Genomic DNA, 13,521 nt, shown 5'->3' with positions numbered 1-13,521 from the left:
AGGGTCCGCACGCTTAAGGTTACGATGACAGTTATATTATGAGTTTATACATTTTGATGTACCGAAGTTTGTTCGGAGTCCCGGATGTGATCACGGACATGACGAGGAGTCTCAAAATGGTCGAGACATAAGGATTGATATATTGGAAGCCTATGTTTGGATATCGGAAGTGTTCCGGGTGAAATCGGGATTTTACCGGAGTACCGGGAGGTTACCGGAACCCCCCGGGAGCTATATGGGCCTTAATGGGCCATAGTGGAAGAAGAGGAGAGGCAGCCAAGGCTTGGGCCGCGCGCCCCTCCCCCTAGTCCGAATAGGACAAGGAGAGAGGGGGTCGGCGCCCTCCTCCTTCTCTCTCTCTTTTCCACCTCATGAATCCTATTCCAACTAGGATTGGGGGAGAAGTCCTACTCCCGGAGGGAGTAGGACTCCTCCTGGCGCGCCCCTCATGGCCGGCTGGCCTCCCCCCCTTTAGTCCTTTATATACGGAGGCAGGGGCACCCCAGAGACACACAAGTTGATCCACGTGATCTATTCCTTAGCCATGTGCGGCGCCCCAGCCACCATAGTCCTCGATAATATTGTAGCGGAGTTTAGGCGAAGCCCTGCTGCAGTAGTACATCAAGATCGTCACCACGTCGTCGTGCTGACAGAACTCTTCCCCGACACTTTGCTGGATCGGAGTCCGGGGATCGTCATCGAGCTGAACGTGTGCTAAAACTCGGAGGTGTCGTAGTTTTGGTGCTTGATCGGTCGGGCTGTGAAGACGTACGACTACATCAACCAAACGCTTCCGTTGTCGATCTACTAGGTATGTAGATCACACTCTCCCCTCTCGTTGCTATGCATCACCATGATCTTGCGTGTGCGTAGGAAATTTTTTGAAATTACTACGTTCCCCAACAGTGGCATCCTAGCCTAGGTTTTATGTGTTGATGTTATATGCATGAGTAGAACACAAGTGAGTTGTGGGCGATATAAGTCATACTGCTTACCAGCATGTCATACTTTGGTTCGGCGGTATTGTTGGATGAAGCGGCCCGGACCGACATTACGCGTACGCTTACGCGAGACCGGTTCTCCCGACGTGCTTTGCACATAGGTGGCTTGCGGGTGACAGTTTCTCCAACCTTAGTTGAACCGAGTGTGGCTACGCCCGGTCCTTGCGAAGGTTAAAACAGCACCAACTTGACAAACTATCGTTGTGGTTTTTGATGCGTAGGTAAGAACGGTTCTTGCTAAGCCCGTAGCAGCCACGTAAAACTTGCAACAACAAAGTAGAGGACGTCTAACTTGTTTTTGCAGGGCATGTTGTGATGTGATATGGTCAAGACGTGATGAGATATAAGTTGTTGTATGAGATGATCATGTTTTGTTGAAGTTATCAATAACTGGCAAAATCCTTATGGTTGTCTCTCTATTGCATAAGTTGCAAGCGTCCAATAATTGTTTTACTTTATCGCTGTGCGATAGCAATAGTTGCAAGAGCAATTGTTGGCGAGACGACCACGTGATGACACATTGATATAGATCAAGATGATGGAGATCATGGTGTCATGCCGGTGATGATATAGATCATGATAGTACTTTGGAGATGGAGATCAAAGAAGCAAGATGATGATGGCCATATCATGTCACATATTTTGATTGCATATGATGTTTATCTTTTATACATCTTATTTTTGCTTAGTTTGACGGTAGCATTTTAAGATGATCTCTCACTAATTATCAAGAAGTGTTCTCCCTGAGTATGCACCGTTGCGAAAGTTCTTCGTGCTGAGACACCACGTGATGATCGGGTGTGATAGGCTCTACGTTCAAATACAACGGGTGCAAAACAGTTGCACACGCGGAATACTCAGGTTATACTTGACGAGCCAAGCATATACAGATATGGCCTCGGAACACAGAGACCGAAAGGTCGAGCGTGAATCATATAGTAGATATGATCAACATAGTGATGTTCACCAATGAAACTGCTCCATCTCACGTGATGATCGGACATGGTTTAGTTGATTTGGATCACGTGATAACTTAGAGGATTAGAGGGATGTCTATCTAGGTGGGAGTTCTTAAGTAATATGATTAATTGAACTTAAATTTATCATGAACTTAGTCCTGGTAGTATTTTGTAAATTATGTTGTAGATCAATAGCTCGTGTTGTTGCTTCCCTGTGTTTATTTTGATATGTTCCTAGAGAAAATTGTGTTGAAAGATGTTAGTAGCAATGATGCGGATTGGATCCGTGATCTGAGGTTTATCCTCATTGCTGCACAGACGAATTATGTCCTTGATGCACCGCTAGGTGACGGACCTATTGCAGGAACAGATGTAGACGTTATGAACGTTTGGCTAGCTCAATATGATGACTACTTGATAGTTTAGTGCACCATGCTTAACAGCTTAGAATCGGGACTTCAAAGACGTTTTGAACGTCATGGAGCATATGAGATGTTCCAGGAGTTGAAGTTAATATTTCAAGCAAATACCCGAGTTGAGAGATATGAAGTCTCCAACAAGTTCTATAGCTAAAAGATGGAGGAGAATCGCTCAACTAGTGAGCATGTGCTCAGATTGTCTGAGTACTACAATCGCTTGAATCAAGTGGGAGTTAATCTTCCAGATAAGATAGTGATTGACAGAATTCTCTAGTCACCATCACCAAGTTAATAGAACTTCGTGATGAACTATGATATGCAAGGGATAACGGAAACGATTCCCAAGCTCTTCGTAATGCGGAAATTGACGAAGGTAGAAATCGAGAAAAACATCAAGTGTTGATGGTAGACAAGACCACTAGTTTCAAGAAAAGGGCAGAGGGAAGAAGGGGAAGTTCAAGAACAGCAAGCAAGTTGCTGCTCAAGTGAAGAAGCCCAAGTCTGGTCCTAAGCCTGAGACTAAGTGTTTCTACTGCAAAGGGACTGGTCACTGGAAGCGGTAATACCCCAAGTGATTGGCAGATAAGAAGGATGGCAAAGTGAACATAAGTATATTTGATATACATGTTATTGATGTGTACTTTACTAGTGTTTATAGCAACCCCTCAGTATTTGATACTTGTTCAGTTGCTAAGATTAGTAACTCGAAACGGGAGTTGCAGAATAAACAGAGACTAGTTAAGGGTGAAGTGACGATGTGTGTTGGAAGTGGTTCCAAGATTGATATGATCATCATCGCACACTCCCTATACTTTCGGGATTAGTGTTGAACCTGAATAAGTGTTATTTGGTGTTTGCGTTGAGCATGAATATGATTTGATCATGTTTATTGTAATACGGTTATTCATTTAAGTAAGAGAATAAATTGTTGTTCTGTTTACATGAATAAAACCTTATATGGTTACACACCCAATGAAAATAGTCGTTGGATCTCGATCGTAGTGATACACATAATCATAATATTGAAACCAAAAGATGCAAAGTTAATAATGATAGTGCAACTTATTTGTGGCACTGCCGTTTAGGTCATATTGGTGTAAAGCGCATGAAGAAACTCCATGCTAATGGGTTTTTGGAATTACTTGATTATGAATCAGTTGATGCTTGTGAACCATGCCTCATGGGCAAGATGACTAAAACACCGTTCTCCAAAACTATGGAGCGAGCAACTGACTTATTGGAAATAATACATACTGATGTATGAGATCCGATGAGTGTTAAGGCTCGCGGCGGGTATCATTATTTTCTGACCTTCATAGATGATTTGAGCAGATATGGGTATATCTACTTAATGAAACACAAGTCTGAAATATTTGAAAAGTTCAAAGAATTTCAGAGTGAAGTGGAGAATCATCGTAACAAGAAAATAAAAGTTTCTACGATATGATCGCAGAGGTAAAATATTTGAGTTACGAGTTTGGCCTTCAGTTAAAACAATGTGAAATAGTTTTACTACTCACGCCACCTGGAACACCACAGCATAATGGTGTGTCCGAACATTATAACCATACTTTATTAGATATGGTGCGATCTATGATGTCTCTTTTCGATCTACCACTATCGTTTTGGGGTTATGCATTAAAGATAGCTGCATTCACGTTTAAAAGGGCACCATCTAAGTCCGTTGAGACGACACAATCTAAACGGTGGTTTGGCAAGAAACCAAAGTTGTCGTTTCTTAAAGTTTGGGATTGTGATGCTTATATGAAAAAGTTTCATCCTGATAAGCTCAAACCCAAATCGGAGAAATATGTCTTCATAGGATACCCAAAGGAGACTATTGGGTACACCTTCTATCACAAATCCGAAGGCAAGACTTTTGTTGCTAAATTCGGAGTTTTTCTAGAGAAGGAGTTTCTCTCGAAAGAAGTGAGTGGGAGGAAAGTAGAACTTGATGAGGTAACTGTACCTGCTCCCTTATTGGAAAGTAGTTCATCACAGAAATCTGTTCCTATGACTACTACACCAATTAGTGAGGAAGCTGATGATGATGATCATGTAACTTCAGATCAAGTTACTACCGAATCTCGTAGGTAAACCAGAGTGAGATCCGCACCAGAGTGGTACAGTAATCCTGTTCTGGAAGTCATGTTACTAGACCATGACGAACTTGCGAACTATGAGGAAGCGATGATGAGCCTAGATTCCGCGAAATGGTTTGAGGCCATAAAATCTGAGATATGATCCATGTATGAGAACAAAGTATGGACTTTGATGGATTTGCCCGATGATCGGCAAGCCATAGAAAATAAATGGATCTTCAAGAGGAAGACGGACGCTGATAGTAGTGTTACTATCTACAATGCTAGAATTGTCGCAAAAGGTTTTCGACAAGTTCAAGGTGTTGACTACGATGAGATTTTCTCACTCGTATCTATGCTTAAGTCTGTCCGAATCATGTTAGCAATTGCCGCATTTTATGAAATCTGGCAAATGGATAAACAAAACTACATTCCTTAATGGATTTATTAAAGAAGAGTTGTATGTGATGCAACAAGAAGGTTTTGTCAAATCCTAAAGGTGCTAACAAAATATACAAGCTTCAGCGATCCATTTATGGACTGGTGCAAGCATCTCGGAGTTGGAATATACGCTTTGATAAATTGATCAAAGCATATAGTTTTATACAGACTTATGGTGAAGCCTGTATTTACAAGAAAGTGAGTGGGAGCACTACAACATTTCTGATAAGTATATGTGAACAACATATTGTTGATCGGAAATAATGTATAATTTTCTGGAAAGCATAAAGGAATATTTGAAAGGAGTTTTTCAAAGAAAGACCTCGGTAAAGCTGCTTACATATTGAGCATCAAGATCTATAGAGATAGATCAAGACGCTTGATAAGTTTTTCAATGAGTACATACCTTGACAAGATTTTGAAGTAGTTCAAAATGGAACAGTCAAAGAAAGAGTTCTTGCCTGTGTTGCAAGGTGTGAAATTGAGTAAGACTCAAAGCCCGACCACGGCAGAAGATAGAAATAGAATGAAAGTCATTCCCTATGCCTCAGCCATAGGTTCTATAAAGTATGCCATGCTGTGTACCAGATCTATTGTATACCCTACACTGTGTTAAGCAAGGGAGTACAATAGTGATCTAAGAGTAGATCACTGGACAGCGGTCAAAATTATCCTTAGTGGAATAAGGAAATATTTCTCAATTATGGAGGTGACAAAAAGGTTCATCATAAAAAGTTACGTCGATGCAAGTTTTGACACAGATCTGGATGACTCTAAGTCTCGATCTAGATACATATTGAAAGTGGGAGCAATAAGCTAGAGTAGCTCCGTGCAGAGCATTGTTGACATAGAAATTCGCAAAATACTTATGGATCTGAATGTGGCAGACCCGTTGACTAAAATTATCTCACAAGCAAAACATGATCACACCTTAGTACTCTTTGGGTGTTAATCACATAGCGATGTGAACTAGATTACTGACTCTAGTAAACCCTTTTGGCTATTGATCACATATCGATGTGAGCTATGGGTGTTAATCACATGGTCATGTGAACTATTGCTGTTAAATCACATGGCGATGTGAACTAGATTATTGACTCTAGTGCAAGTGGGAGACTGAAGGAAATATGCCCTAGAGGCAATAATAAAGTTATTATTTATTTCCTTATATCGTGATAAATGTTTATTATTCATGCTAGAATTGTATTAACCGGAAACATAATACATGTGTGAATACATAGACAAACAAAGTGTCACTAGTATGCCTCTACTTGACTAGCTCGTTAATCAAAGATGGTTATGTTTCCTAACCATGAACAATGAGTTGTTATTTGATTAACGGGATCACATCATTAAGTGAATGATCTGATTGACATGAACCATTCCATTAGCTTAGCACCCGATCGTTTAGTATGTTGCTATTGCTTTCTTCATGACTTATACATGTTCCTATGACTATGAGATTATGCAACTCCCGTTTGCCAGAGGAACACTTTGTGTGCTACCAAACGTCACAACGTAACTGGGTGATTATAAAGGAGCTCTACAGGTGTCTCCAAAGGTACATGTTGGGTTGGCGTATTTCGAGATTAGGATTTGTCACTCCGATTGTCGAAGAGGTATCTCTGGGCCCTCTCGGTAATGCACATCACTTAAGCCTTGCAAGCATTGCAACTAATGAGTTAGTGGCGGGATGATGTATTATAGAACGAGTAAAGAGACTTGCCGGTAACGAGATTGAACTAGGTATTGGAATACCGACGATCGAATCTCGGGCAAGTAACATACCGATGACAAAGGGAACAACGTATGTTGTTATGCGGTCTGACCGATAAAGATCTTCGTAGAATATGTAGGAGCCAATATGAGCATCTAGGTTCCGCTATTCGTTATTGACCGGAGACATGTCTCGGTCATGTCTACATTATTCTCGAACCCGTAGGGTCCGCACGCTTAAGGTTACGATGACAGTTATATTATGAGTTTATACATTTTGATGTACCGAAGTTTGTTCGGAGTCCCGGATGTGATCACGGACATGACGAGGAGTCTCGAAATGGTCGATGCATAAATATTGATATATTGGAAGCCTATGTTTGGATATCGGAAGTGTTCCGGGTGAAATCGGGATTTTACCGGAGTACCGGGAGGTTACCGGAACCCCCCGGGAGCTATATGGGCCTTAATGGGCCATAGTGGAAGAAGAGGAGAGGCAGCCAGGGCTTGGGCCGCGCGCCCCTCCCCCCTAGTCCGAATAGGACAAGGAGAGAGGGGGCCGGCGCCCTCCTCCTTTTCTCTCTCTCTTTTCCACCTCATGAATCCTATTCCAACTAGGATTGGGGGAGAAGTCCTACTCCCGAAGGGAGTAGGACTCCTCCTGGCGCGCCCCTCATGGCCGGCCGGCCTCCCCCCCTTTAGTCCTTTATATACGGAGGCAGGGGCACCCCAGAGACACACAAGTTGATCCACGTGATCTATTCCTTAGCCGTGTGCGGCGCCCCAGCCACCATAGTCCTCGATAATATTGTAGCGGAGTTTAGGCGAAGCCCTGCTGCAGTAGTACATCAAGATCGTCACCACGCCGTCGTGCTGACGGAACTCTTCCCCGACACTTTGCTGGATCGGAGTCCGGGGATCGTCATCGAGCTGAACGTGTGCTAAAACTCGGAGGTGCCGTAGTTTCGGTGCTTGATCGGTCGGGCTGTGAAGACGTACAACTACATCAACCAAACACTTCCGTTGTCGATCTACTAGGTATGTAGATCACACTCTCCCCTCTCGTTGCTATGCATCACCATGATCTTGCGTGTGCGTAGGAAATTTTTTGAAATTACTACGTTCCCCAATAGTTTTTACTTGGGGATCGAGGTGCACCCGGCGCGAACTGGTATCTCCCTGAACCAGACGGCTTACGCCGAGAAGATTCTGGAGCGAGGCGGCATGACATGGTGCAATCCGTGCGCAGTACCCATGGAGCCCAGGCTGAAGCTCAGTAAGCAGAGCACCGTGCCTCTGACGGACGCGACAGAGTACCGCGGTCTAGTTGGATGTCTCCGTTACCTGGTTCACACCAGGACAGATATCTCTTTCGCCGTCGGCTACGTCTCGCGCTTCATGGAGGCGCCCACACCGAGCACCTTGCTGCGGTGAGGAAGATCCTGCGCTACATCACCGGCACTCTACACTGGGTTGCTTCTACCCAAGGGGGAAAGGAGATGGCCGCCTCGCCGGATACAGCGACAACGACATGGGAGGAGACGTCGACACACGACGGAGCATGACCGGCGCCATGTTCTTCTACGGCAATAGCATCATCAGCTGGCAGTCACTCAAGTAGAAGGTCGTGCCCTTATCGTCCTGCGAGGCTGAGTACATCAGCGCCACGATGGCGGCATGCCAAGGAGTTTGGCTGGCTCGTTTTCTCAGCGAGCTCAAGAAGGAGAGGCCGGCGTGTTTCCCACTCTGGATGGATAACAAATCAGCCATCTCACTCGCAAAGAACCCGGTGTTCCACGAGCGGAGTAAACACATTGATATCCGTTTTCACTTCATCAGGGAGTGTGTGGAGAACAAGCAAGTGGAGGTGGAGTTCATCGGAACGAACGGGCAGCTCGCCGATCTTCTCACCAAGGCTCTCGGGTGCGTGCGCTTCACGGAGCTGCGTGCAAGGATCGGCATGGTAGAGATTGACAAGGGCTCAGGTTTTAGGGGGTGATTTGTTGAAATAAAGACGCAAGGCCTGTCACGGTTCAGTTAGTTTTTTCTGTCAGGCTAGTTTCCCGTTTTTCCTTCAGTTTTTCAGTTAGCTAGTTTAGCTCATGGGCTCAACAGCCTGGAGCGAGTCTCGCGCCTCGTCGATCCGTTCGTGGGATCGCACGAGCGTAGTGGATCACGCGGGAGCATAGTCAGGGGCCACGATCCCCGGTTTCCTTTCTGTACTCTGAATAAAAGGCAAGGAATAGAAACAGAAAAGCTGTGAAGTTTAACAGCGCAAAACCTTGTGTTCTTTGTCTACCTTGAGTTCCACTCGCGTGTGTGTGTATTCATCGTCTTGGCACTTTGGGGGTGCTGACAAGAATGACCACTGCACCGCATGATGCGGCCACCGCGCTGCGCCCGCCTGCGCCGCTGGATGCGGCCACCATGCTGCAGGACGCGGCCACCGCATCGCGCCCGCCCGTGTGGAGCGCCCGCGCCCGTTCGCGTCGCGCCGCGCCCCACGCTCGGCTGCCGCTCGCATTGCGCCGTGCGCCGCGCTCTGGCACATGGAGCCCAGAGGCACTCGGACTCTTGAATGGTGCCTCCAACGGCGTCACGCCTACTCCGAGGACGAGCAGGACGGGAGATCCTCTTGCCGCCGGTGGTGCGGACGACCGGCCATGGGCATCTTCGCATGTGCCCAATCGGGCCGGCACGCCCTCCCCGGAGTCCTCTGGCGCAGCCTTCTGCGGCCTCCAACGCGAGGCTCGGCGGCGCTCCGCCCCGGTCGTGGTCTCTCCACGAGTTGCCGGAGAAACGGCCGACCGGCCATGGCAGTCGCCGCCCGCGTCGGTCGTGGGGATTGGGGATGGATGCTGGCTGGGGATCGCTATCCCTGGCCGCTTGCTCCTTATCCAATCGGCTGACAAGGCCGGCCCTAGGCTGGCTTCCCCAGCGTGGCCCATTTGCATAAGGTTGGGCCACCGCTTTTCAGCCCTTTTTCTGTTAAGTTTTATGATGTCTACTACATAACCTTCTACTTGTAGACGTTGTCGGGCCTCCAAGTGTAGAGGTTTGTAGGACAGTAGCAAATTTCCCTCAAGTGGATGACCTAAGATTTATTAATCCATGGGAGGCGTAGGATGGAGATGGTCTCTCTCAAGCAACCCTGCAACCAAATAACAAAGAGTCTCTTGTGTCCCCAACACACCCAATACAATGGTAAATTGTATAGGCGCACTAGTTCGACGAAGAGATGGTGAAACAAGTGGTATATGGATAGTAGATAAAGGTATTTGTAATCTGAAATAATAAAAACAGCAAGGTAACTAATGATAAAAGTGAGCGTAAACGGTATTGCAATGCGTTGAAACAAGGCCTAGGGTTCATACTTTCACTAGTGTAAGTCCTCTCAACAATAATAACATAATTGGATCATATAACTATGCCTCAACATGCAACAAAGAGTCACTCCAAAGTCACTAATAGTGGAGAACGAACGAAATGGTAGGGTACGAAACCACCTCAAAGTTATTCTTTCCAATCAATCCGTTGGACTATTCCTATAAGTGTCACAAACAGCCCTAGAGTTCGTACTAGAATAACACCTTAAGATACAAATCAACCAAAACCCTAATGTCACCTAGATACTCCAATGTCACCTCAAGTATCCGTGGGTATGATTATACGATATGCATCACACAATCTCAGATTCATCTATTCAACCAACACAAAGGACCTCAAAGAGTGCCCCAAAGTTCCTACCGGAGAATCACGACGAAAACATGTGCCAACCCCTATGGATAGGTTCATGGGCGGAACCCGCAAGTTGGTCACCAAAACATACATCAAGTGAATCACGTGATATCCCATTGTCACCACAGATATCCACGGCAAGACATACATCAACTGTTCTCAAATCTTTAAAGACTCAATCCGATAAGATAACTTCAAAGGGGAAACTCAATTCATTACAAGAGAGTAGAGGGGGAAGAAACATCATAGGATCCAAATATAATAGCAAAGCTCGCGATACATCAAGATCGTATCATCTCAAGAACACGAGAGAGAGAGAGAGAGATCAAACACATAGCTACTGGTACATACCCTCAGCTCCGAGGGAGAACTACTACCTCCTCGTCATGGAGAGCGCCGGGATGATGAAGATGGCCACCGGTGAGGGTTCCCCCCCCCCCTCCGGCAAGGTGCCAGAACAGGGTCCCGATTGACTTTTGGTGGCTACAGAGGCTTGCGGCAGTGGAACTCCAGATCTAATCTCTGTTCTGGAAGTTTTAGGATACGTGGGTATATATGGGTGAAAGGAGTACGTCGGTGGACTGAGGAGGGGCCACGAGGCAGGGGGCGCGCCCCCTACCCTCGTGCACTCCTCCTTCATCTTCTGACGTAGGGTCCAAGTCTATCCGGTAGGTTTCCTTCCAAAAATAACTTCTCCAATTGATTTCGTTCCGTTTCGACTCTGTTTGATATTGCTTTTCTTCGAAACACTGAAATAGGCATAAAACAGCAAATCTGGGCTGGGCCTCCGGTTAATAGGTTAGTCCCAAAAATAATATAAAAGTGGAAAATAAAGCCCAATATTGCCCAAAACAGTAGATAATATATCTTGGAGCAATCAAAAATTATAGATACGTTGGAGACGTATCAAGCATCCCCAAGCTTAATTCCTACTCGTCCTCGAGTAGGTAAATGATAAAAAAGATAATTTTTGATGTGGAATGCTAGTTGGCATAATTTCAATGCAATTCTTCTTAATTGTGGTATGAATATTCAGATTCATAAGATTCAAGACAAAAGTTCATATTGACATAAAACTAATAATACTTCAAGCATACTAACTAAGCAATCATGTCTTCTCAAAATAACATGGCCAAAGAAAGTTATCCCTACAAAATCATATAGTCTGGCTATGCTCTATCTTCACCACACAAAATATTTAAATCATGCACAACCCCGATGACAAGCCAGGCAATTGTTTCATACTTTTGATGTTCTCAAACTTTTTCAATCTTCACGCAATACATGAGCGTGAGCCATGGACATAGCACTATAGGTGGAATAGAATGGTGGTTGTGGAGAGGACAAAAAGGGAGAAGATAGTCTCACATCGACTAGGTGTATCAACGGGCTATGGAGATGCCCATCAATAGATATCAATGTGAGTGAGTAGGGATTGCCATGCAACAGATGAACTAGAGCTATAAGTATATGAAAGCTCAACAAAAGAAACTAGTGGGTGTGCATCCAACTCGCTTGCTCACGAAGACCTAGGGCATTTTGAGGAAGCCCATCATTGGAATATATAAGCCAAGTTCTATAATGAAATATTCCCACTAGTATATGAAAGTGACAACATAGGAGACTCTCTATCATGAAGATCATGGTGCTACTTTGAAGCACAAGTGTGGTAAAAGGATAGTAGCATTGTCCCCCCTTTTTTTATTTGGCCTTTCTTTTTTTGGACTTTATTTTTTTATTTGGCCTTTCTTCTTTTTTTATGGCCTTTTTCTTTTTTTTCTTTTTTGGGACAATGCTCTATTGAATGATGATCATCACACTTCTATTTATTTACAACTCAATGATACAACTCGATACTAGAACAAAGTATGACTCTATATGAATGCCTCCGGCGGTGTACCGGGATATGCAATGAATCAAGAGTGACAAGTATGAAAGAATCATGAACAGTGGCTTTGCCACAAATACTATGTCAACTACATGATCATGCTAAGCAATATGACAATGATGAATGTGTCATGATGAACGGAATGGTGGAAAGTTGCATGGAAATATATCTCGGAATGGCTATGGAAATGCCATAATAGGTAGGTATGGTGGCTGTTTTGAGGAAGGTAAATGGTGGGCTTATGGTACCGGCGAAAGGTGCGCGGTACTAGAGAGGCTAGCAAGGGTGGAAGGGTGAGAGTGCGTATAATCCGTGGACTCAACATTAGTCATAAAGAACTCATATACTTATTGCAAAAATCTACTAGTTATCAAAGCAAAGTATTACGTGTCGTGGTTCTAACTCTGACAGTGATGTAGGGGGGTGAGTATGGAGAGGCGAGATCCTAGCTATTGGGAAGTTGTTACACGCGAGGTTTACGAGTTCAGGCCCTTCTCGGAGGAAGTAATAGCCCTGAAGGAAATATGCCCTAGAGGCAATAATAAAGTTATTATTTATTTCCTTATAATCATGATAAATGTTTATTATTCATGCTAGAATTGTATTAACCGGAAACATAATACATGTGTGAATACATAGACAAACAAAGTGTCACTAGTATGCCTCTACTTGACTAGCTCGTTAATCAAAGATGGTTATGTTTCCTGACCATGAACAATGAGTTGTTATTTGATTAACGAGGTCACATCATTAGTTGAATGATAAGATTGACATGACCCATTCCATTAGCTTAGCACCCGATCGTTTAGTATGTTGCTATTGCTTTCTTCATGACTTATACATGTTCCTATGACTATGAGATTATGCAACTCCCGTTTACCGGAGGAACACTTTGGGTGCTACCAAACGTCACAACGTAACTGGGTGATTATAAAGGAGCATTACAGGTGTCTCCAAAGGTAGATGTTGGGTTGGCGTATTTCGAGATTAGGATTTGTCACTCCGATTGTCGGAGAGGTATCTCTGGGCCCTCTCGGTAATACACATCACATAAGCCTTGCAAGCATTACAACTAATATGTTAGTTGTGGGATGATGTATTACGGAACGAGTAAAGAGACTTGCCGGTAACGAGATTGAAATAGGTATTGGATACCGACGATCGAATCTCGGGCAAGTAACATACCGATGACAGAGGGAACAACATATGTTGTTATGCGGTCTGACCGATAAAGATCTTCGTAGAATATGTAGGAGCCAATATGGGCATCCAGGTCCC

The sequence above is a fragment of the Triticum urartu genome, chromosome 3 (assembly GCF_003073215.2).
Source record: "Triticum urartu cultivar G1812 chromosome 3, Tu2.1, whole genome shotgun sequence".
In the NCBI taxonomy this organism is placed as follows: domain Eukaryota; kingdom Viridiplantae; phylum Streptophyta; class Magnoliopsida; order Poales; family Poaceae; genus Triticum; species Triticum urartu.
Note: the sequence above shows the minus strand (reverse complement) of the source record.